Source organism: Aotus nancymaae, unplaced genomic scaffold (genome assembly GCF_030222135.1).
Source record: "Aotus nancymaae isolate 86718 unplaced genomic scaffold, 86718_ANA_hifiasm-v0.15.2.pri h1tg000014l, whole genome shotgun sequence".
NCBI classification, from domain to species: Eukaryota; Metazoa; Chordata; class Mammalia; order Primates; family Aotidae; genus Aotus; species Aotus nancymaae.
Genome location: NW_026988425.1, coordinates 103,205,507 through 103,231,383, shown reverse-complemented (window position 1 = coordinate 103,231,383; position 25,877 = coordinate 103,205,507). Strand labels below are relative to the sequence as shown.

General features: G+C 35.7%; 1 long non-coding RNA gene across 1 annotated transcript in view; it reads right to left on the bottom strand.

Annotated features, from left to right (window-relative positions):
* Positions 1-9,136: 9,136 nt before the first annotated feature.
* Positions 9,137-25,877, bottom strand: part of LOC105731966 (uncharacterized) — a 71,932-nt gene continuing 55,191 nt past the window's right edge. The window contains exon 3 of the long non-coding RNA XR_001110859.3: positions 9,137-12,856. This is a non-coding gene — a long non-coding RNA (uncharacterized LOC105731966). The remainder of the gene's footprint in view (positions 12,857-25,877) is intronic.

Here is a 25,877-nt window from a genome sequence, read left to right as displayed (position 1 = left end):
TATACAGAAGCCAATGTGGAGAACAAGAGGGGCCAATTAAACTAGGTAGTGGGAAGGAGATCAATGTGGGCCATTACTATTGATTTAGGAAAGACAAGTTCATAGTAATGAAATTGTCAATCTTGTGGGCTGAAAGTTAGCTCTTTCTCTATACTGCCAATGTAACAACTCTCTCTCCATTTTATGGCCTGAATATTTGTTATCTATTTTCATTATTATCTGTTTTCCCCTCAAATGAATGGTAAGCTCCTTAATGTTGTTTTCTTTTTTTTAAGTAAAAGCAAGACATTTAGAATGAATTAATCTTTTGAGTGAACTCCATTGGTGTCAGTAACTGCAATGTTGCAGCTTTCAGCATTTCACATTACTAGTGAGTAAGGATTATTTTAAAGGGTGAGAATAAGAACAGAACAGGAGATACAAGAATGTCAGATTTCACACATATTAAAAATTAAAAAATCAGAATCATTTTCTTTTCTGGACTGGGTCTGGTGGCATGCACCTTTAGTTCTAGCTACTTGGGAGGCTGAAGCAGGAGGATGGCTTGAGCACAGGGGTTAGAGGTTACAGTGAGCCAGGACTGCACCACTGAACTCTAGCCTGGGTGACACAGAAAGACTCCGTCTCTATATAAGAAAAATTAAAAGTAAAAGAATTTTCTTTTCTGCATCAAAATTGTACTACAAACTTCAGTGTTTTCATTTTACCCAAGACTCATCCTCAACTGGACTGGGAGTATGTGAAGAAAGTGCTGCTATGTTCAAAGTGCTCACCTGGAAATTTTTTCCAGTATCAACTGATGCAAACACATTGGTTCATGTCCCTCCTGTACCACCACTGAAGCCAGGAACATATGTACTATCAGCAGTTTCTTCCAACCATGAAGGGGCATGCTGTTGAGCACCCAACCTCATCCAACAGCAGCAAACAAATAATCCAATTTTATGAATTTTCCAGCCAAACTTTGAATTTCTTTAGGAAAGTACAACTGGACATTAGGATTTGATGTTTTTCCTTTGATGGCATTACAAGGCAGGAAATTAGCTTCATTTCTGGTCCAAAACTCATATCTAGTATGAAATCAGCTACATCTAAAACTAAATATTTTAATTGTCTGAGACCAATCTTTTCTTTAACTGCATTAGTCTTCCACATGATAAATTAAAGCCTTGTAATGCCTGAGGGAGAAAAGAAGGGAACACTATTTTGGCTTCAGACCTCTGTTAGGCAACTTATATACTTCCTGCCGCTATACACGTATGTTGAGACTGACAGTTTTACTTTTCTTTAGTTTTACACATTTTTAGGGATAAGTATTATTATGTTTACTTTGCATATGAAACAGAAGGTCGGAGGTGTTAGATAATCTCTTAAGTGGTAGAGACAAGAATCCAACTAAGGTCTGTCTGATTTCAAAGTTGACATTCCTTTCATTACATGGATTCACCTCTTCAGTCTCTAGAGTTGTTTAGCAGTTCAATGGCTAACCGCAAATATTTGTTGGCCAGCTAGAGAGATAAATGAATGGATGATGAAATAAAACCTTCCAAGGCTTTATGGACAATACTAATCTGAAAAACAGAAATGCTAATAGGAATCCTTATAAAATCAATGTGTACTTCCGAGCAGCCCTGTTTTTTTCTAACAAAAAATGATTGCTCTGACCTTCCTTAGAAGTGAAAGGAGAACACTGCTCCAGTATATTCATCATTAGAATGGACTGTGGTCAAAGTAGAAAAGTAGGTAAAGAGAGACTTAGGAATTCTTCCATTGCCACACTTGGCAGCTCTTGCTTAGCACTGTTCATGTAGTCACTTCCTGACCCGAGTCTGGGACAACTTCCGGGATTAGCTCCACTTCTCTTCGTTTCACAGTCCTAGCTGGTAGTCATGGAGGAAAAGCAATCTCCAAAGACAATTCTCTTGAGGAAGTTTTGCTCATAGAATTTTGGAACATCCAAATAGGCTGAGTTCGAATCCTTCTCTCATTAGTTTTGTCACTTGAAGTAAGCCACTTAAGGACTCATTCCAAAAATTTGGAATATGGAAATTTCCTCTACAGCTGATGCTATAGATAAAGGGCAAGGCTCACCATAGGTACGCATTAAGATGTGGCTGCTCCTAGTAGTAATATAGCTGAATATTTTTGGTATCTATGAGACCTGCACTTTTTCTAACCAAAAATAAATTTTTTAGGGGTTTGTGATTGTATCTGCATTATAAGCCTTATAGAAGTCCAATAATGTATAAAGTATTAATAATTTAATCACTGTTGTTAAAGAGAAAACAATGTAAATTTGGAACTATCCTAGCACTTGAGTTTTCCTTACCTTGCTTTGGATTTTGACCTTAGTTTGCGCCTCTTTGGAGAGTTTCTATTCTGAAATATACAGAGGATGTCAGTTTTATGGTCACTAGAATCCTGCATATATATACGACACTGCTCATGTACAAATTCCTCCACCCGCCCAATTTGGAAACAAAGGGAAAGTTCTCATGAAAGTGTTAGGACTATAAGTCTTTATGGATCTCCTGTGTTTCCCCACAACTTGCAAACAGAACTAATAGCCCTTTTGTTCTAGTTTATTGTTTCACAGTTAATTGCAGAATGAAAGACATTGAAGACAGATATAGTCTCTCTTTGCAGAGCAAAATGTAGATTTGTTTATTGTCCAGCACAATCAAGATAATATTTCCCTTCAGGGCAAAGGTTGGCAGGTTTGCTGAAACCCACTACAACAGATTAGGTTCCCTAAGTTAAAGATTCCACTGCATGTCCAGCAACTACTTGGACCTCCTCTGCTGCAACAGCATGGGACTTTGGGAACAAGAAGCAACACTAAAACAAAGTTTATGCTATCTGCTCAGAGTAAAGTCTATTGCCTCTAATTCAGGAATCTGTTGTTTCCCAGCAGTATGAAACTGTAACAGGTTAACCTTTTAGCTTGTAAGTAAAAAAAATCATGTCTGTCACAGTCCTGACAAAGGGCATGTTAAAACTCTAGAATATGCTATTGACATCCCAGAGGAATCTTTTCTGATTGGATTGTACAGGTAACTTAGGAAAATAGTTGCAGGAGTCGTAACTGGTCCTGGAAGGATGAGTAGAAGTGGGCTGAATGGAAAGGCTAGGAGAGGTATTCCAGGCAGAAGAAATAGAGCACAGATGTATGTACATTTATGAGAAACTGGGATGTTAGAGCCTGGATCGCAAGAGGATGAGTATTGCAAGATAAAATATAAAAAGCAATTTGGGATTATAGTGAGAAAAGAAAATTGATTTTTGGATTTGCGATTCTACTAAACAGTCTCAAATTAATTGTCTCATTTTAGTAGCACAGCAACTTTCCTAGGAGTGTATTACTATCCTGTTTGAAGAAATTAAGTCTCAAAGAGTTTAAATAATTTTTTTCTCTAAGAGTAAACAGCTAATAAGTACTAGAACAACAATATAAAACCAATATTCTTTTCATACCATCTTCAACCATTCAGTGAGGAGTTTTTACTCGTATTCTGTAAACACATCAGGAGCCATGTGTTTTATTATTATTTCAGTTTTCCTTTAGGTTAAGATGTCCTGCTCAGGTCTACTGTAAATGGATGATTTGACAGCAGTATGAGGTATTGGAGGGGTAGTCTGGAAAGAGCAAGAATAGTTATGACATGTGGTAATACACCCGAGCATTTTTAAGGGGCCTAGAATGGTCATGGCAATTGTGATGGATAAGAGAATGATTAATGGAGTTTGGAAATACAGTCTATTGTAGGGGAGAAATTGTTTTTTAACCATGAGGAGAGGTTTCTACCTTGGATGACTAAGTGATTTCACTAACTGAAATAGATGATTCTGGATAAGGAGAAACTGAAGGGCAACATTATTAAGTTTATAAAATAAATGAAATGGTATAGAATGAATTTCAGATGGTTAAATTTCAGGGAGGTTTTGAACTTTGTGGAAGGTACATTTTAGAATAAGAGATGTTCAGTTTTTCCTTGTTGACAAACTATTCTTTCATTGGTAATTACAACCTAATGATTAAAATTCTAAAGTCCTACAGATATAAGATAGCATTTAGCAAAAATGTTTACTTTCCAGTTAGAAAAAGGACCAACATAGAACAGAATTTCTGAGAATTAGAATGCTAATTCTCTGCCTTTTGTTGCACTTCATAAAAATCTTTGTTGGTAATACGTCCATTTTTTTTTTTACTGGAATAAAAAAATGCTAAATATTTGGCACAAAGTGACTATCAAATTCCTCTTATTCTGTGCCCTTTCTCTCTGAAACCTCTTCCAAAAACTGAATCCTTGAAAATATTTAAAGTAAGTGTTGTTCGAGCAGAAAAGACAAAAATTATGTAACTTTGTTGACTGACTTTGCTTATTCTTTACACTGGTTTATAAAAAGAAAGACTGAATGATTCATACCATCTGTGAATTTGCATATTTCTCCTATCACTTTTTTAAAACATGGCTTTTCTTTGAAAATGACCACAAAAGTTCCTCTTAAAAAGTTTATTCTCAAGTGAAAAGGTGAAAAGGTTCTGTATATGTATTTATAAATGTTCAAGTTTTGAATCAATGTTTCATCAGAACTCCAGTTAACAAACTGATTCACTACCGTCACCATTACCAGAATAATAGTATCTCTCACTAAATAGTATGGACAGCTGACTAAATGTAAACCATGACCATTCATCCAAGCGTGTTGCATAATAACTGATTCATTTTTATGTTTTTCATAAGAAAACTTACACACACGCAGCAAAGAGGGACAGAGATTGAAAATAGGAGCTGCTAAATGAGAGAGGTAAATATTTGATGAGGTGATGTCTTTATCACCCTGCAAAAGCAATTTACACTTCAAATTCTCTGCTGGCAGTTTGAAGGTTTGAATAGGAAAGCCAGGGTATTTCTTTTTACATTAAAACTCACAGAGGTCTTTTCCTTATCTTGGCTAATTGTGAATAATGCTGCAATTAACTTGTGAGTGTGAATATATCTTCCAGATATTGACTTCCTTCCTTTCTTTTGAATATATACCCAGAAATGGGGTTGCTCGATCTATGGTAGTTCTATCATTATTTTTTTGTTTGAGAAACAGCCACATTGTTTTTCAGTGGTTGTACTAATTTACATTCCCACTGATAATGTACAAGGATACCCTTTCCTCCACATCTGAGCCAACATTTATCTTTCTTTCATCTACGATAATAGCCATCGTAACAGTGTGAAGTGATATCTCATTGTGGTTTTGGTTTGCATTTCCATTATTAGTGATGTTGACATCTTTTCATGTGTCTGTTGATCATTTATATGTCTTCTTTGAAAAGATATCTGTTCTGGTCATTTGCCCATTTTATAATCAGAATAATCTCTCAGAATGTTATAGCTATATGCAGTGTTACAGCTACATTATAGTTGTTATAATCATGTAGAATGTTATAGCTATATGATTCATTGTTATAGCAGTGAATCATGGCTCATTAAATAATTTAGGTAGATAGTTACTTTGTGAATCATTAAAACTCATTCTTAACGTTCACTTTTAGTTTGATTCTGGGTAGTTTTAGATAATAAGTGTTTCACCATGTACTCATTCAGAGTACAGTACATAACAAAGCATGTAGCTTTTAGGGAGATGTACTGAAAGCTTGGTTCTATAGTAAATCCAAGAATGTTATCACAATAATAAAGGATTTTTGAAGTTTGATCTGCAGATGGAAAAGCTTTAAAGGTTGAGGTGAACTATCTTCCTCAGGACAAGGGTAATCAAGCATTGGCAACCTTTTTTTTTTTTTTTTTTTTTTTTTCCCTACAAAGGACCAAATAGTAAATATTCTCAGCTTTGCAGGACATATGGTCTCTGTCATAATGACTCAACTCTACTATTATATTGTGAAAGCAGTAAGAAAATGAGCAAATGTGGCTTTGTTCCAGTAAAACAATTTGCCAGTGATGGCTGAATTTGGCCAGTGAGTTGTATACTGCCAACATCTGGTTTACATTTTTCTTATATTTGCATTCAAGCCCCCACTCTTCAGAGCCTAAAACAATTCTTTAAAAAGACACAAATTAAGGTTTCTTGAATGAGTAAATTATTAAAATAGAATGATAGAATAAATACACAAATTCATTCACAAATTTAACAGGCATATTTTGAGTATCAGACACAGTTCTGGGCTCTGTAATTGTAACTAATGGTCCAACCAGCCCACCCCACCCTGCCCATAAAATAATTCTGCCCTGATAGAGATTATATTCTCAAGGAACAACAGACAATATACAAGATAAATAGTAGAATATATAATATGTTAAATGGAAATAATAAGCAATACAAAAATAAAGAAGGTACGAGAGAGGAGACTTGCCATTTTAGATTACTTAGCCAAGGAAGACTTTATATAAAGGCCAGGTTTCAGTGAAGACCAGAGGGAGGTAAGGGAGCATCTTCTAGGCAAAGGGAACAGCAAATGCAAAGGCTCTTAAAGTAGTATATTAGTATTTTAAAGGTGTCAATTCTTCCTGTTTTTTATTTATATTTAAACAAAGCACTTTTAAAAATAAGGTATTATTTACATGTAATGAAATGCACCCATTTTAAGTTGAGAGCATGATGAATATAGTTTTTGGTGTCATGGGTACTATATTTCATTAGTTTTTGAATGTTTGACCAAAAATAAAAATAGGTAATTTTCCAAAAAAAATAGCCCATTCAGAAGAAAAGCATAATCTGAGGTAAATGAAAAGAAACTTTCTGCCAAAAACTTCATACTGGATAACTATTTGGTAGGAATATCAATTTAAGGCAAAAACTTAAAAATTAAGTAAAAACATGATATATCTAGTTTCCATTTTTAAAGACCACCTAGTTGTTGCTTCTATAATTCTCATACATGCTTAATTCTTTTTTTTCTTATTTATTTATTTATTTTTAGAGACAGGGTCTTGCTGTGCACCCAGGCTGGAGTGTAGTGTGTGATCATAGCACACTGCAGCCTTAAACTCCTGGGCTCAAGTCATCCTCCTGCCTAAGCCTCCAGAGTATCTAGGACTATAAGCATGTATCATTATACCTGGCTATTTTTAAAAATTTTTTGTAGAGATGAGGTCTCAGGGTCTCACTATGTTCCCCAAGCTGGTCTCTAACTCCTGGGCTCAAAGTAGTCTTCCCACCTTGGCCTCCCAAAGTGCTGGGATTACAGGGATAGGCCACCGCACCCTGCCTTATTTCTTGAGGTATTCTCTCAGACTGTTGTATTGTTCTATATTGTTTAGACTGTCCCTCTTCAATTTCATAGCCACAATGATTAGTGAACACTTGAAGTATGTCTAGTGATGTGCTTTAAATATAAAATTCACATTAGATTTCACATTTAGAAAAAAAGTGAAATGACTCATTTAGAATTTTATATTAAACATATAGTGAAATTGTATTTTATTTATATTGGCCTAATAAAATATATCACTGAAATTAATTTCAACTGTTTCTTTTTACCTTTTAATGAAGCTGCTAGATAGTTTGCAATTACATGCATGACACACACTGTATTTTTGTTGGGCAGTGCTGCTTTAGATGTAATAGTTAACAACCATTCCACCTGACTCTAAAACATGTATACGTTTTACATTTCCTTGACTAAATATTTTTTACATTCTTCTCACATTTGATTTTTGAAAGGTCAGTTCATTTTTCATCTCCTCCATTACTCTGTCACTTCTTCCTGAGCCTTTCTTATGTGTATCCAGCCTTTCATATCTCAAAAAGAACAATATATTTGCTTTAATTTATTTGATTCCAAAAAGATTTATTTGATAAGGAGTTCAACTATTTTGTTGTAGTCTTTCTAGTGCATATTTTAAAATAAATTATGAGCATATAATGAAATGTAGAAACACAGAAAGTAATACATTAGTGTAAAAGAAAAATCCGAGGCACATTAAGATTTTAAAGAGTTTATTTGAGTAAGAAGCAATTCACGAACTGGGGAACACCAGACCAGAAGAGGTTTAGTGCTCCAATGACAAATCATCGGGGCAAACATTTATAAGGTAAATGTAAAAGCAAAACAAAGAAATTATCGATTGGTTGCAATTACAAAGTCGGCTATTTTGTTGAAAAATCCCTAGTCACATAATCATATATTCATTAGCTGCTTATGATTAGCTGATGTTAAAGATTGTTTCTAACATGTTTACCAGAAATGACCCAAGTTGTTTCCCTTGTATTTGCAGTTTTAACCCAGGTTAAGTTTTGCTTATGTACATGGCTTAAGTAAGGTTAAGCTTTCTTTTTTTCTTTATTTTATTTTATTTTTGAAAATTATTATACGTTAAGTTCTAGGATACATGTGCACGTGCAGATTTGTAACATAAGTATACATGTGCCATGGTGGTTTGCTGCACCCATCAGCAGTCATCTACATTTGGTATTTCTCCTAATGTTATCCCTCCCCTAGACCCTGGCCCCCCAGTTAAGCTTACTTTTAAGGCCTATCCGGTTTTGTTTGCTCAGGAATTTTTCAAGCCCAGTCTTCATTTTAATTTTGCTTTAATATTAGAAATATGTACCTATCACTAAAATAAGCTGTTAATATTTGATGTACTTGCTTTAGATTTCTATTTGAGAAATGAAATGTTACTTTTGTTTTCCATGCCTAATGAGTTCATTACTATCCTGATATCACATTTCATGTCCTTGCATGTTTCGAAATCATGGCTACAAATATTTTCTTCATAAACAAAATAAAGTAATAAATAAAGTAATTATTTTTTAATCAAGAATTTTAAAAAATTGGGCCGGGCGCGGTGGCTCAAGCCTGTAATCCTAGCACTTTGGGAGGCCGAGGCGGGTGGATCACGAGGTCAAGAGATCGAGACCATCCTGGTCAACATGGTGAAACCCCGTCTCTACTAATACAAAAAACTAGCTGGGCACGGTGGCGCGTGCCTGTAATCCCAGCTACTCAGGAGGCTGAGGCAGGAGAATTGCCTGAACCCAGGAGGCGGAGATTGCGGTGAGCCGAGATCGCGCCATTGCGCTCCAGCCTGGGTATCAAGAGCGAAACTCCGTCTCAAAAAAAAAAAAAAAAAAAAGAATTTTAAAAAATTGTATACTGATTTCCTCAACAATCTGACTTTTTAAAATTAAAATTACTTTTTTCCTTTTTTTTTTTTTTGAGATGGAGTCTTGCTTTGTCACCTAGGTTGGAGTGCAGTGACACAGTCTTGGCTCACTGCAACCTCTAACTTCTGGGTTCAAGTGATTCTCTTGCCTCAGCCTCCTGAGTGGCTGAGACTACAGGCATGCACTACCATGTAGCTAAGTTTTGTATTTTTAGTAGAGACAAGTTTTACCATGTTGGCCAGGCTGGTCTGAAACTCATGACCTCAGGTGATCCACCTGCCTCGGCCTCCCAAAGAGCTGGGATTACAGGCGTGAGCCACTGTGCCTGGCTTAAAATTAAAATTACTTTGAGAGAAGATACTTATGGTGATATATCATTTATGTAGCTTAACTGCTGCATGGAATCATTTTATATATCTTAACTGCTGCATAATTTTCCATTCTAAAAAAAGTTTATAAGGACAACTAGAATTTATCAAAAATTCTTGACCATTATGAACAGTGTTGCTATGAATATCTTAGTACTTTTTGTGAGAGTTTTTCTAAGTGTGGACACATAGAAACAAAATTGCTGTATCACAGAGTATTCATATACTAACTTTAATAAGTATAACTGAATAATTATCCAAGGGGTTTACACCAACTCAATATTTCCATCATCAGGATATGAGATTCTGTTTCTTCACATGCCTGCTGGAACTTATTATCAGATGTATTAATTTTTATCAATTCTATTTGATGTGGAATGGAATCTCAATGTGGTTGTAATTTTTATGACCAAGCTTATGCACTTTTTTTGCTTACATCTTCACTGGCCATTTGGCTTTTCTTGAGTGTGAATCATCTGTTTACATACTTTGGTCATTTTCTTTACATTGTTTGCTTTTTGTTTATTTTTTCAAAAAATATTTTTATACTCATAATTTGATAGCTATATACTTCCAAATATCATATTACAATTAATGGCTTGTCTTTTAATTTTATATATGGTATTTTTTTTAGGAAACAGAAATTTGCATTGTACAGATAATTTTTTTTTTTTTTTTTGATACGGAGTTTCGCTCTTGTTACCCAGGCTGGAGTGCAATGGCGCGATCTCGGCTCACTGCAACCTCCGCCTCCTGGGTTCAGGCAATTCTCCTGCCTCAGCCTCCTGAGTAGCCGGGACTACAGGTACACACCACCATGCCCAGCTAATTTTTTGTATTTTTAGTAGAGACGGGGTTTCACCATGTTGACCAGGCTGGTCTCAATCTCTTGACCTCATGATCTACCCGCCTCGGCCTCCCAAAGTGCTGGGATTACAGGTGTGAGCCACCGCGCCCGGCTACAGATAATTTTTTAAATCTTTTTATGATTTGGGGCTTTTTGAGTCATTTTTTGAAAATCTCTAAGGTCCTAAAATACCTTTTACATTTTCTTATATTAGTTTTGAAAATTTTATTATTTTAATTTTAATTTAATGGAATCTATTTCTGTGAATAGTATAAAGTAGGAATCTAATTCTTTTATAATATTGTTGTATTATATTTTATTTAATTGCAATACCATCTACATCATTTAGCAAATTTTCATATATATATATATATTTCTTTTTTTTCAGGTGGTCTTTCTTTCAGCTGTCTGTTCTGATCTGTTTACCCCCATCAGTAATTACTATTTAAATTAGTATACCTTTATGACAGATATTGATAGGCAACAGAATGGAATAATCTATTATACTGTTCTTCCTCAGAATTATCTTGACTCTTCATGATGCTTACATTTGACAAAAAATTTAAGATTCAATTAAAATTATTTGATTAAAATTGGTGTATATTTTTATTTTTACAATATTTTACAATATTGAGTCTTCCTTTTTATAAATGTGATACATGTCTCCATTTATATAAGGCTTCTTTTTAGGTTTACTCAGGAATGACTGTACCTCTTTAATTGTAATGATTTGGCTTATATTATTTTCTGAGATCATTTTTTATCTGTTTTTAACGATTTTATGTCATCACCGAATCCGCTCTTATTTCCGCAGTTTTCAGAGAGAATATTAACATTATAGGGAAGTATTTATATTTTTCATCTACTTTATACTTATTTTTATGGTTTATAATCTTCATATTCCTTTTATTTAGCATGTCTCTTCTTCTCCTTTCTCTGCTACTTCCTTTCTCATTAGGACTCATGTTAGAATGGCATCTTAATGGAAAAGTTAGCTGTGAACGATAGTGTGGAGGAAGAGCTAGAGGACTGAGGTGAACCCACACATTTTCTGAAAGCATTATTACATGTAGTTTCATATTATTATGTACTGTACTTAGGAAGGTATAGCCCATTTAATCCTATGGTTACAAGGCAGCAGCAGATGGTAAATGATTCAAACAATATGTGCTTGGCAAGACATGAGGGAATGCATAACATGAACTACCACAGATGAAATTATGAGTACAATTTTAAAAGAAAAACTCATTTTAATATTGTATGCTAACTATTACTGTAAAACATTTAGTAAAATCTGTATAATTATGCATTTAGATAAAATTGCTCTGTTATTTTTAAATTATTAGACTGGATACTGCACCTTAGTGATCAATGACATGCTTGAAGTATTTTTTCCTCAGCACTGAGGAGGAAGATATTCTTCCTCACCTTGCCTTAAGCATTTTCCCCTCATATTGAAGCAAAATAGTATGGTAATTAAATGTTATAATTTGGGAGGCTGACTGAAATTGGCAGATTCTTAAAATCTACTCTTTACTATTCATATCTTTGCAACTTTTTAAGCCCTAGCTTCTTCACTGGTAAAATAAAAATAAATTGTTTATGCATGTTATTGGTTTTATTGTGTTGTGTAATTGAAAGAATCCACATAAAGCACTTAACAAGAATACTTGCCATGTAAGTGCCTTAATCATTGTAAGCTAGTATTATGATTTCCGTTTAGCCAGTAATTAATCTAGAGCAATTCTACTATTTAGCACATTTTTTACAAGATAATTTAAAGTCTGTTGTGTAGCCATAACTTTTACAGTAGAATTTGCTTAGAGACTATCATGAGGATTACAATTCTAATCATTGCCTCTTTTACTCCAAACCATGGAAAAGGACCTAACAAATGATGCCCTTCTAGAAAAGTGAAGCCTTCCTGGCAATGTCTTCATTAACCCATGATGTGGGTTAAGAGGACTGAACAAATGTTCTGTTTCTAACTGGTAACGAGACAAAGTATGTACCATTAAAATTTACAACCTACATTGAGTCTTCATCTTACCTCTATCAAGGTATAAGGTTATCCATGTTTAAGACTGGCTGCAAAATCCTTCACAAAAATATACCCCATGAGTACACACTAAAGAACCCCTTTCACTTCTATTTTTCACGGAGGAATCAGCAAGAGAAAAAATATTCAAAGATAAGAGTCTCATGATAGTAGAGAAGTCCTGATCTGTGACCTTAGGAGAAGCTGTTTACATCAAGCATGCCATCTTCTTCTGGGGAGAGACTTCCCTGATTAGCTTTACCTTAAGGGTTCCAGTTGGTGTACAGTTCCATGAGTATGGAGGGACATTTCTCGGTTATGAGGTTATGAACCCAAGGTTCAGGTCCTGAAGTTTTGCTGCAGTGTGGGTGGCAAGAACAGTCTTTCCCTGATGTTCTCAGAAGATCCAGTCTTCAGGTTCTAGATTGTTAAGGGGTTGATTGTCCTCAGTCAGTGACCAATAAAAGCTTTCTTTACCTGATGAAAATACACTGTGTCATAATAATCTACTGTTATAACATCAGCTCTCTTGCATGGGAAAGCTTTTATGTATCCAGAAAACATGCATTGAAAATGACAATCGAATGAAATTCCTCCATAAATGTTTAAATGGCCCTTCAGGTAGCCAAATGTACCTGAAGCTTTGATTGTCTTCCCAGGAATACGGGTTTGACAAACCAAATATTGGTCATAAACTATTTTAGCAATTTAGAAGTCACCATATGAATATATCTTTAATTAGGATTATTTTATCTTTTCCATGATAAGTCATGGAATGCAGAACTTTTAATAAGAAAAGCTTTAAGGACTCAGGAAGAACAAAGTGGCTGCCCTGGTTCTCCATGAATCCATGCTTAACATTGGACTTATGTCCTCTTGAATACCAGTTGTTTCTCCAATTTAGATGCAAAAGACTGATAACTGTAAGTTATCATGGGTAATTTGACCTAGACTGTGAAGTTCATTCAAATTGCATATCTAAAGAATATTTAGTATTGGCTGATTTAGCATGAAAATCTGTCAAAGTATTTTTTTGGTATTCAATTAATTTTTGTTCTACTTGGATTAGCAGTTTTATAAACCAGTTAGTCTTTTCATTGAAGTTCTAGGAAATCCTGCCCAGTCCAAATGATATGATTCTAAAGTCATCAGAAACCTGTATTCCAAAGTGCTTTTGCAGGTCCTTTCTATCCTTTTATGAGCCTCCTAAAAGATATTATATTCTAGGATTTTTGCATGCTTGTGAAGTTTTCAGAAACTGCATCAGAATTAAGCAATTAAAGGTGGAAATGACTTTAAATAGTCGTAGTTAAAGATATAATTGAAAGGAAATTTGGTTATTTCTGTGATCTATAATAACTGAATATAATAACCATAATTATGATTGATAGCATATACTCAGACATATTGGAATTTTAGAAATCCCACATGATTTTGGAACATATTTTAATATCATGCACTATAATAAATCTGAAGAAGGTTAAACATTTTTTATTTTGACAATGCTTCCCATGTAACCTACCATGTCAAATAATTCTGGTTACTTTTTTTTTGGTTGCTTCAGGGGTCCTCTGCAGCATCCCAAAGTTAGAGGTCAGAAAAAACAACTTTGAAGCTAAAATTTGATGTTGGGAAACCTATCAAATGTGTTAAGGGTTTAAAACACTTGAAATTATGAAATAGAATTCCAAGTCACTATAAGTCATTCATTTAGCCAAAACGATGACTCAAACATTTTAAAAAGGCAAAAACCTTTACTCATTAGTAGATGGAACACTTAGCTTTCCAAACAGTCTGTCTCTTGTCTTTCCCTTATTTTTCCTGTAGTTTATTCAAAAGGCAAACAAAAATCTTTCATTATCCTTTAATAGTGCATGAAATCTTGTTTGAGAGAGAAAGCAAAATTTTACCCTTGCATTAGTATGCTATTAATGTCAACTCCTATTTTTAATAAAATCTTGTAAACCATCTATCCAATCTTAATCAGTTTGACCTTTAGGTAAGATTCTCATAAACCTTTCATAACATATTACCAAAATTTTTAAAGAGCAGATCACTACCCTAAGAAAACTCTCTTTGTGCCTTTAATGTTTAATTTACTGAAAAAAAAAATGAGTACTACCCCTTTAACTTTCACTAATATATTCACACACAGAATTTCTTTCTTTTTTTTTTTTATTGCATTATAGGTTTTGGGGTACATGTGAAAATCATGCAAGATTGTTGCATAGGTGCATACATGGCAGTGTGATTTGCTGCCTTTCTCCCCTTCACCTATATGTGGCATTTCTCCCCATGCTATCTCTCCCCAACTCCCCACCCCCCGCTGTCTCCCCCAACTCCCCCCCAACAGACCCCAGTGTATAGTGCTCCCCTCCCTGTGACCGTGTGTTCCCATTGTTCAACACCCGTCTATGAGTGAGAACATGTGGTGTTTGATTTTGTGTTCTTGTGTCAGTTTGCTGAGAATGATGGTTTCCAGGTTCATCCATGTCCATATAAAGGATGCAAACTCATCGTTTTTGATGACTGCATAATATTCTATGGTGTATATGTGCTACATTTTTCCTGTCCAGTCTATCATCGATGGGCATTTGGGTTGGTTCCAGGTCTTTGCTATTGTAAACTGTGCTGCAATGAACATTCGTGTGCATGTGTCCTTATAGTAGAACGATTAATAATCCTTTGGATATATACCCAGTAATGGGATTGCAGGGTCAAATGGAATTTCTATTTCTAGGTCCTTGAGGAATCACCACACTGTCTTCCACAATGGTTGAACTAATTTACACTCCCACCAACAGTGTAAAAGTGTTCCTATTTCTCCACATCCTCTCCAGCATCTGTTGTCTCCAGATTTTTTAATGATCTCCATTCTAACTGGCGTGAGATGGTATCTCAATGTAGTTTTGATTTGCATTTCTCTAATGACTAGTGATGATGAGCATTTTTTCATATGTTTGTTGGCTTCACGTATGTCTTCTTTTGTAAAGTATCTGTTCATATCCTTCGCCCACTTTTGAATGGGCTTGTTTTTTTCTTGTAAATCTGTTTTAGTTTGTTGTAAATTCTGGATATCAGCCCTTTGTCAGATGGGTAAGCTGCAAAAATTTTTTCCATTCTGTTGGTTGCCAATTCACTCTAATGACTGTTTCTTTTGCCGTGCAGAAGCTGTGGAGTTTGATTAGGTCCCATTTGTCTATTTTGGCTTTTGTTGCCAATGCTTTTGGTGTTTTGGTCATAAAGTCCTTGCCTACGCCTATGTCCTGAATGGTTTAGCCTAGATTTTCTTCTAGGGTTTTTCTGGTGTTAGGTCTTATGTTTAAGTCTTTAATCCATCTGGAGTTAATTTTAGTGTAAGGTGTCAAGAAGGGATCCAGTTTCTGCTTTCTGCAGATCGCTAGCCAGTTTTCCCAACACCACTTATTAAACAGGGAATCCTTTCCCCATTGCTTGTTTTTGTCAGGTTTGTCAAAGATTGGATGGTTGTAGATATGTTGTGTTACCTCTGAGGCAGAATTTCTTTTACAAGATTAATTTCTCATGAACTTTCCATGATTTGTTTAAAACTTCAGCTTTATCCTATTGAACTTAAAACAATTCTTTAGCCCTTAAATCTTGGCAAAAAGAAAAGCACATTCCCATGCCTTCTAATAATCTTTTACCAAATGTACATTTCACTTTCCTCACATACCTTGCATGTGAAATTGTTTATTCAGTAGTCTTAATTATATGTTACAATGTTAACTCTTGGCAATTTTAATTTTTGGTGAGAAACCTGGTAAGTGAGTGATTTTAATTATATACTAGGTGTGGAGCTTAGGACGCCAGATAGAAGTGCAGATAAAGTCTGACTTTCCAGCATAGCCATGGGGTTTGGCTAACTTCACATGTCCCCAGGCCTTACCTAGAATCTAATGGCTACAAAGCAAGTAAGTTGAACAATTTTCAAAAGTCAAAGAAGCAGTTTATTACCTGAAAGCATTTAGCAAACCTAATATCTGACCTGCCTAATTTAGACCAAATCTCTTTACCAATAATCTTGAAAATTCTTTATTTCCCAAAGGTGAACTAAAAGGCATTACAGTTTTATTTTTCTGACAAAATATTTAAGCGCTTATTATTTTTAAGCCAATTAATCAGAACTCTTTCATATATAAACATTACACACATAACACACATATAACTACACAGACAGAAGAAAATCTAGTAGTTGTAAGATTTCTCACTTGCTAGTTTTTAAATTTTTTAATTAGGTTACTGGATTCAGGGTAGAGTCCTTAGAAGAACAGAGCTAGGAAAACATGTAGTTTCTAGGGCCTAATAAGCAGTCACAATTGAAAGGCAAAATAGATCCCAAAATATTCTGGGTGTCAGTTTCAAACAGAATCCAGGATCCCCAAAAGAGAAATGCTGAACAAGACAGTGCAATGATTTTACTATAGAGTGTTGATCAGCCCATTCTGGGATTAGCCCATCCCTCATGGGAGTCTTATCTCAGTGGGGGTTGGGACATTTCTATACTTACTTGGTTGCCAAGACCATACTTCTCTGATCCAAATGTGCAAAGAGAAGAGTGTTTCCCCATAACTGTCTCTTGCCATCCCTAAGGGTTTATTTCCCACCTAGTTATTACACACCAAAGTTCTCTCATAATGTGAAGTAATTTCCGGTATCCCTCAAACTCACCACTGCCTGTCCAAGTCAAAAACATCAGATCATGCAATGAAAAACAAAACAGAGCTTTAGATGTTGAGAGTAATCTATCTACTTTCAATTCCTGGGGTTCCACAAGGAAAATAGAAATTTTCTCTAAAATGTGGCACTTCCTCTGTTTTTCCCAAGGACATGCAATGAGAGGAAATCCTCATCCAGTTTTTTGTTTCAGGGCCCTGTCGCAAAGTTTGTGACTAACCAGTTTGCCAAGCTGGCTTGTACAGTAAGCTTGTGGGGGTCCTAGGCCTCCACTGTATCCTATGGTACCCCTTTTTATAAAAAAAAAATGCAGAAAGACAAATTTTAACACCAAGCATGCAAGATTTGCTACAGCTTAAGACTAGCCTCACGAATCCTTTTTTCCCATTAATCAAAACTTGGTGGTGGAGACAGTGATTTTTACCATTCCTACAACCAGTTTGCACAGAGAGAGAGAGGCCAGAAGTCTGACTGGTAACAAATACCCTTTTGCTGGCATGCCAGGTTTCTGTGTTCCCTTTCCCTGAGTGACCCTAGCAACACTGCTTGATGTTCCACAGTCATGTATCCCAAGCCACAACGCAAAGGAAAATCATCTTTTTTAGTTTCATAGAACTGTATGCAATCTCTCAATTTTGTAAGTTGCCACCTAGCCAGCTGCATAGTGGACCCAAATTCACATTTTCCATTATGGCCAGGACAAAATACACGTGACAAAACATTAACCACTCTGGTAGTGCCCAATATCAGCTGGTCAGGCTTAAATTTGTTCCTGGTTGGGCTCTGTCATCTTTAATTCACTCAAAGTGGATTAAATGAGTTTCAACATACGGCCTCTGGACAAGATGGTCACTGTGAGTAACAGAAAATATAGAAAAGGGAAAGGAGAAAAAGAGAGAAAGAAAAAGCATTGCCTGTGGTGGGATGCATACAGCAAAGAGCTCAGGGAGGCCAGAGAAAGACTCACCCAGAGAAAGACCCACCTACTGCAGCAGCATTAACCTAAAGTTCAAGTGGCCACTTGCCAGTCACAGAGGGATCTTTTTCAGTGGTCCCATCAGTTCTTAACTTTCTGCCTTTGGGGAGAAAAAAGTTCCCATTTTCCATTCCTGTATATGCCTAATACTGTCACCCATAGCCATCAGCAAAAAGTACAAGGCAGATTAATCCAAAAAGGAATAGCAGTTAACATCCCATAGTGCCCAATTCCTTTTTAACCAAGAGGGACATTACTGAGGGGAGGGCCTCCAATTCAATCCCATTTACCCAGGTAAAATGTACCCCACTACTTACCGAAAGTCAGCCAATTGGCGTGCAGTCTATTTCCTTTGGATTGGGATAGAAACTAAGCCAATAGGTTAGCATATTTATTTATTTATTTATTTTTGATCAATTAGTCGCTTAAGGTTTTTGTCTTTCATAAAGTTTTTAAATAAAAATACTAAAAAATATTAAAAATCTGCATATCAATAGGCATCCCTAAATGAGATTAATTTGGGAGCCCTCCTTTTCTTTCCTTCTTTCTTTTATTTTGAGTCTTGCTCTTTTGCGCAAACTGGAGTGTCATGGCATGATCTCAGGGAGCCCTCACTTTCGAATGTACTTATTTTTGCATTTGAAATGCACAGTGCTGTTCATGTGGAATATTCCACTGTAAGTTAACTTTAGTAAGATTTTGCCATTTCTGTAAGACTTCACTGCTTCCAGGGCAGAATACTAATGCATGTTTAAGCCAGAAGGAACTCAGTTCTTCAGAAATTAAGGATCTCTTTTTTATCTGAAATACTGGCTTTACTCTCAGGTTCCTTTGATCACCTCACATACTGATATTTTTCCTACCTAAGCACACAATAAAAATGAGACAAAGGGGTAGAACACAAAAATCCCTGAGAATTTCCATTGCCATTTACTACCAGTTTCTTTCTGATCCACTGAGATGTAAGAGGCTTCTAACTAGATCCAATTAATTACTGGATCCAATCCAATCCTGGATCAAGTCCAGTTTCTGATATGACTTCCAAACCCAGTTTGGATCAGAAATTTGTTCAAAGAAACTCAGATCAAAACACAAATCTGGCCCATGGTGGCTCATGCCTGTAATCCCAGCACTTTGAAAGGCTGAAGCGGGTGGATCACTTGAGGTCAGAAGTTCGCAACCAGCCTGGCCAATGTGGTGAAACCCTGTCTCTACTAAAAATGCAAAAAAAATAAAAAATAAAAATAGGAAATTAGCCAGGCATGGTGGTGGGTGCCTGTAATCTCAGTTACTCAAGAGGCTAAGGCAGGAGAATTGCTTGAACCTAGGAGGCAGAGGTTGCAGAGAGCCAAGCTCACACCATTGCACTCCAGCCTGAGGAACAGAGTGACACTCTATCTCAAAAAACAAACAACCAAAAAATTAAAACACAAATCTGTGGAGCTTTGAAATCTGAGAGAAAACTTACCAGGCTCTCTAGCTGCTCTGAGAGAGAAAGGGACACAATGGGTCTGTTGGGTATCTTGCTTGGTTGCTCAGTGTTCTTGGGGGTCATTAGAAGCTCTGCTTCGGACCCTACTTCTGATGCCATCTGATGAATAAAGAATTTCAACCAAATTAAATTTAAAGGAGTTTAAATTGTGCAGCTTCCAGAGCCAGAGTACACTCTTGAGACTCCAGTGCAGCCATGTGGCGAAGATTTATGGACAGAAAAAGGAAAGTGAGGTACAGAAAATGGAAATGAGGTACAGAAACAGTCAGATTGGTTACAACTCAGTGTTTGCCTTATATGAACACGATACGAACATTTGTCTACATTTGATTAGCCAAACCTTAGTGACTGCCAGAAGTTAGGCTATGGTCTGTTTACACCTCTACTTGTTATAGTTCATGACGTATAGAGAAACCTTTAGGCTGAACTTAAATATGTAAGGAGGCAACTTTAGGCTAAACTTGATTTAACAGTACTTAATAACATAGCTTAAAAATATATAAAACAAAGTTTGAGAGTCCTACAGGGAGGAATACTGAAATCCATAATCATCACAGACTATTTTGACAAAATGCTCTCAGTATTTAGGAGAAAAACAAACAAACAAATCAGTATATATAAGGAATACTTAAGCAACATTGTTGACTAACTTTTCTAAGTAGATACATATTAAAACACTGCATCAAAAAATTATACATTATTTATTCTTTACAAGCAAACACAAAACTTTCACAATAAATTGACCCTGTACAATCAAAGGACTGAAATCATATACAATATAGTCTCTAAAATTAAAATAGAAATGAATAACAGGCTGGGTGTGGTGGCTCACTCCTGTAATCCTATAAGTTTGGGAGGCTGAGGCAGGGGATTACTTGAGGTCAAGAGTTTGCTATCAGCCTGGCCAACTTGGCCAACCCCATCTCTACTAAAAGAACAAAAATTAGCTGGGAATAGTGGAGCCCACCTGTAGTCACAGCTACTCCAAAGGCTGAGGCATGAGAATTGCTTGAACCTGGGAGGCAGAGTTTACAGTGAACTGAGATTGCATCACTGTCCTCCACTCTGGGTGAAAGAGTGAGACTTGTCTCAAAAATAAATAAATAAAAAATAATAACAAAATGCTAACTAAAATATTGCCATATATTTAAAATTTTTTAAATCTCTTCTCTTTCATAGATTCAGTTTAAAAATACTGACAGATGCAAGTAGCATTTCTACATACCAACAGTGAGCAATGTGAAAAAGAAATTTTAAAAAGTAATCCCAATTTATCATAGCCACAAATAAAATTAAAAACCTAGGAATTTATTTAACCAAAGAAGCAAACACTCTCTCTAATGAAAACTATAAACTGATGAAAAAGGTCGAAGAAGACAACAAAAAATGGAAAAATGTTCCAAGTTCATGGGTTGGAAGAATCAATATTGTTAAAGTGTCCATACTACCCAAAGCAACCTACAGATCCAATGCAATCTCTCCCAAAATACCAGTGACATTTTTCAAAGAAATAGAAAAGACAACCCTAAAATCTATATCGAACCACCAAAGACCCAGAATGGCCAAAGCTATCTTAAACATAAAGGACAAAACTGGAGGAATCACCTTACCTGACTTCAAATTATACTACAGAGCAATAGCAACCAAAACAGTGTGGTACTGACATGAAAACAGACACATAGATCAATGGAACAGAATAGAGAGCCCAGAAACAAATCCATAAATTTAGAGTGAAATCATTTTAGGCAAAAGTGCCAAGAACATACACTGGGGAAAAGACAGTCTGTTCAATAAATGGTGCTAGGAAAGTTGAATATCCATATGCAAAAGAATGAAAGTAGACCCCTATTTCTCACCATATACAAAACTCAAATCAAAATGGATTAAAGACTTAAATCTAAGACCTCAAACTATGAAATTACTATAGAAAATCACTGGCAAAAATTTCCAGAATGTTGGTCTGGGCAAAAATTTCTTGAGGAATATCCCATAAGCATTGGCAATCAAAGCAAAAATGGACAAATGAAATCACATCAAGTTAAAAACCTGCACAGTGAAGGAAGCAATCAATGAAGTAAAGAGACAACCCACTGAATGGGAGAAAACATTTGCCAAATACCCATCTAATAAATGATTAATAACCTGAATATATAAGAAGCCCATACTCCTTATGTAGGAAAAAAAACTAATAATCTAATAAAAAATGGGCAAAAGACTTGAATAGACAGTTCTCAAAAGAAGACATACAAATGGCAAACACTTATGTGAAAAGGTGCTCAACAGCACTGATCATCAGAGAAATGCAAATGAAAACTACAATGAGATGAGAATGAGATATATACCCAAAATAAAGAAAATCAATATATCAAAGAGATATCTGCACTCCCATGTTTGTTGCAGCACTGTTCACAAGGGCTCAGATTTGGAATCAACCTAAGCATCCATCAGTCCAGATGAACAGATAAAGAAAATGTGGTACATATGCACAATGGAATACTATTCAGCCATATAAAATGATATTCTGTCATTTGCAACAACATGAATAGAACTGTGGATCATTATGTTAAGTGAAATAAGCCAGGCACAGAAAGACAAACTTTGCTTATTTTTACTTATTTGTGAGAAGTAAAAGTCGAAACTATTGAATTCATGAACCAGAGAGTAGAGGATGGTTAGCAAAGGCTGGAAACAATACTGGGGGATTGGGAATGGGGTAAGGTGAGGATGGTTAGTGGGTACACAAAATAATAGAAAGAATGAATAAGAGCTATTATTTGATCACACAATGTGACTATAGTCAATAATAATTCTACATTTTAAAATAACTTTAAAAGAGTATAATTAGACTGTTGGTAACATGAAGGATAAGTGCTTATGTGATAGATACCTCATTCTCCATGATGTGGTTATTTCACAATGCATGCCTGTTTTAAAACATCTCATGTTTATGCAAGGACACCATATACCTACTATACACCCACAAAAAAGTTTAAAATAGAGAGAGAAAAATGTACTTTTAATTTAATAACATTATTATATATGAATACTTGTGAGTGTTAGCTAAGGCAGCACTTAGAATGATATCCATAACCTTAAATATATGTGTTAGAAGAGACTCAGCAATGCCTCCATCTGAAAAAATTATAAAAAGAATTATATTAATATTAAATATATATTAAATAATATTAATAAAATAATTAATATTAATTAAATAATATTAATATTATATTAATATTAAAATAAAACCAAAGATTTTGGTAATGGGAGAGCAGCTGGTACTGGGCTAATCCTGATACAGATAACATTTATGAACTTTATACAAAATTTAAGACAAATATTGATAACACTAAAGTGTGACCCCAAATCAAGCCAAAATTGGAGGAGCTTTGACCCTTGAAAGGAGGTTACTATACTGAGTGAGATTCAAAAATATACAATTTTGGACTTAAATCACAAGGCAAATAATATTATAGGTAAATAATAAAAAATACTGAACAAGTAATGGTGAATATCCCAAAATTTCATTAAAAACATAAACTTATATGTGTAATACACTAAGCTCATTTCAGGCAGGATAAATGCAAAGAAAATCAGTGTAGGCACATCACAGTCAAATTGTTGAAAAGATGTCCACTGAGGAGATCAACAGAGAAAAAGAACAAGGGCTGGGTGTGGTGGCTCAAATCTATAATCCCAGCACTTTGAGAGGCTGAGGTGGACAGATCACTTGAGGCCAGGAGTTTGAGACCAGCATAGTGAGACCCTGTCCCTACAAAAAATTAAAAAAAAAAAAATTAGCCAGGCATGGTGCCCCCCACTTTGTAATCCCCCTGTGATGGTTAATATTGAGTGTCAACTTGATTGGGTAGAAGGATGCAAAGTATTGTTCCTGGGTGTTTCTGTAAGGGTGTTGCCAAAGGAGATTAACATTTGAATCAGTGGACTGGGAAAGCCAGACCCACCCTCAATCTGGATGGACACCATCTAATCAGCTGCCAGCATAGCCAGAATAAAAGCAGGCAGAAGAAGTTGTGAAGTCTAGACTGGCTTAGTCTTCCGGCCTACATCTTTCTCCCGTGCTAGATGCTTCCTGCCCTCGAACATCGAACTCCAAGTTCTTCAGCTTTGGAAATCTAGGACCTTCAACCACAGACCCTGCAGACTGAAAGCTACATTGTTGGCCTCCCTACCTTTGAGGTTTTGGGACTCAGACTGGCTTCCTTGCTTCTCAGCTTGCAGATGGCCTGTTGTGGGACCTCACCTCATGATTGTGTGAGTCAACGTTCCTTAATAAACTCCCCTTTATATATACATCTATCTTATTAGTTCTGTCCCTCTAGAGAACCCTAATACACCCCCTTACTTGGGAGGCTGAGACACAAGAATCCATTGAACTCAGGAAGCCGGGATCACATCACTGTACTCCAGACTGGGTGATAGAGCAAGACTGTCAAAAAAGGAAGAAAGGAAGGAAGAAGAAAGGCAGGGATGGAGGGAGGGAGGAAACGGTTGAAAAGAAATCACAGGGCCAGCTGCAGTGACTCACGCCTGTATCCTAGCACTTTGGGAGGCCAAAGCAGGTGGATCACCTCAGCTCAGGAGTTCGAGACCAGCCTGGCCAACATGGCAAAACCCCATGTCTACTAAAATTACAAAAAAAATTTAGCTGGGCACACCAGTAACCCCAGCTATTCAGGAGGCTGAGGCAGGAGAATTACTTGAACCTAGGAGGCGGATGTTGCAGTGAGCCGAGATCAGGCCACTGCACTCCAGCCTGGGCAGCCTGGGTGACAGACTGAGACTCTGTCTCAAAAACAAAACCCAAAACCAAAACTGACAGACTGAGACTCTGTCTCAAAAACAAAACCCAAAACCAAAACAAACAACAACAAAATAAAACAAACAAAAAAGAAATTACAAAGAGAAAAATTTGAAAACATAGAGGTAAACCATGCATTGTGTAGAGGGAAAGGTCAATATGGAGAGATAAGTTCTAACCAGAAACAGTAGAAGCCAGAAAATGGAACATCTTTAAAATGCTACAAGAAAAAAAAAGTGAACCCTGAAATTATATGCAGTGAAATTATTCTTCAAAAATTGAAATAAAGACATTTTCAGATAAAAACAGAGAGATTTTGACAACAGCAGATGTGCACTGCAAATATTGCTAAGGGAAATTTTTAAGACTAAGGGAAACCAGGTAAAAACCTGGAAGATAGGAAAAGCACCTGAAATATTAAAGATTTAGATAAGCATAATATATTTTTTGTTTTAATATGTTTGAAACATATATGACTGTATAAAGCCAAAATTATAACATTGTATGTTAGGTATGTATACATAATACATATCAGTAGCATAACACATTTTATGTTAATAAGTGGAGGAATGAGAGAGGAGAAAAAAGAAAATGGTTTGTTAATACAAGCACAATTACATTTATATTGACATAAGAAATATTCAGATCTTCTCAAGTCATCATTATTTAATCTTAGTTGGTTATAGTTCATTGCCTGGTGGGGTAACACAAACTTTCATCCCTAAAGGGTTCCTATATTAGCTTTCACAGTGTTTTAATTCATAGGTGTTTCAGTTTTTTCTTAATTTTTCGCACAAAACATGGAAGTAATAAGTGCTCCAGATAATGTATGCAATCCAGACACATTTCTTTTCCCTTTTGTTTTGTAACAGCAATCTAGTATACTTTTTGCAGTCAGGATCAATCACCCCTGGCAGTGAATAGCTGCTCCTTCGCTCATTGCTTCACCATCTTGAGTAGTCCACATTGGTCAAGTTGCACTTCCTATTTTAGTGAAATAGTCACTTCCTATTTTAGTGACGTCAACATTATATTTCTTGGTGGAAACATTACTTTTTGGGAACTCAGAGCTCCAAACCAGCAGAGTCTAAAGTTGTTGCAGGACAAGAAACACTGCAATGTCTTAAATCCTTGTCACAGGAGAAATAGGAAAAAAATAGTCACCAATTCAGAAAATATACTTTTTTATGGAGGATATAACCCCAGCCCCTTAAAGAGTTTTCTCCAAGCTTGACATCATAATTGAGTTTTAAAAATGATAGAGTATTTTGATATTCTCTCTAGTTATCTGCTATAGAGTGACAAGGAACATAAGACAAGTTAATTCCATGAGCAAGGGCCGATTGCCATATTTTAATTGCTGAAATATGAGTTTCATGGTTAGAAGAAATAAGATATTCTGTAAGACTACAGATAATGGTTTTGGCATAAATAATGTGGTCAAGGAAGGCAAGTCATTTCTGGAGTAAATACTTATTCCAGTAAGAGCAAAGGCTGCCCCTTTTATGATGGAAAT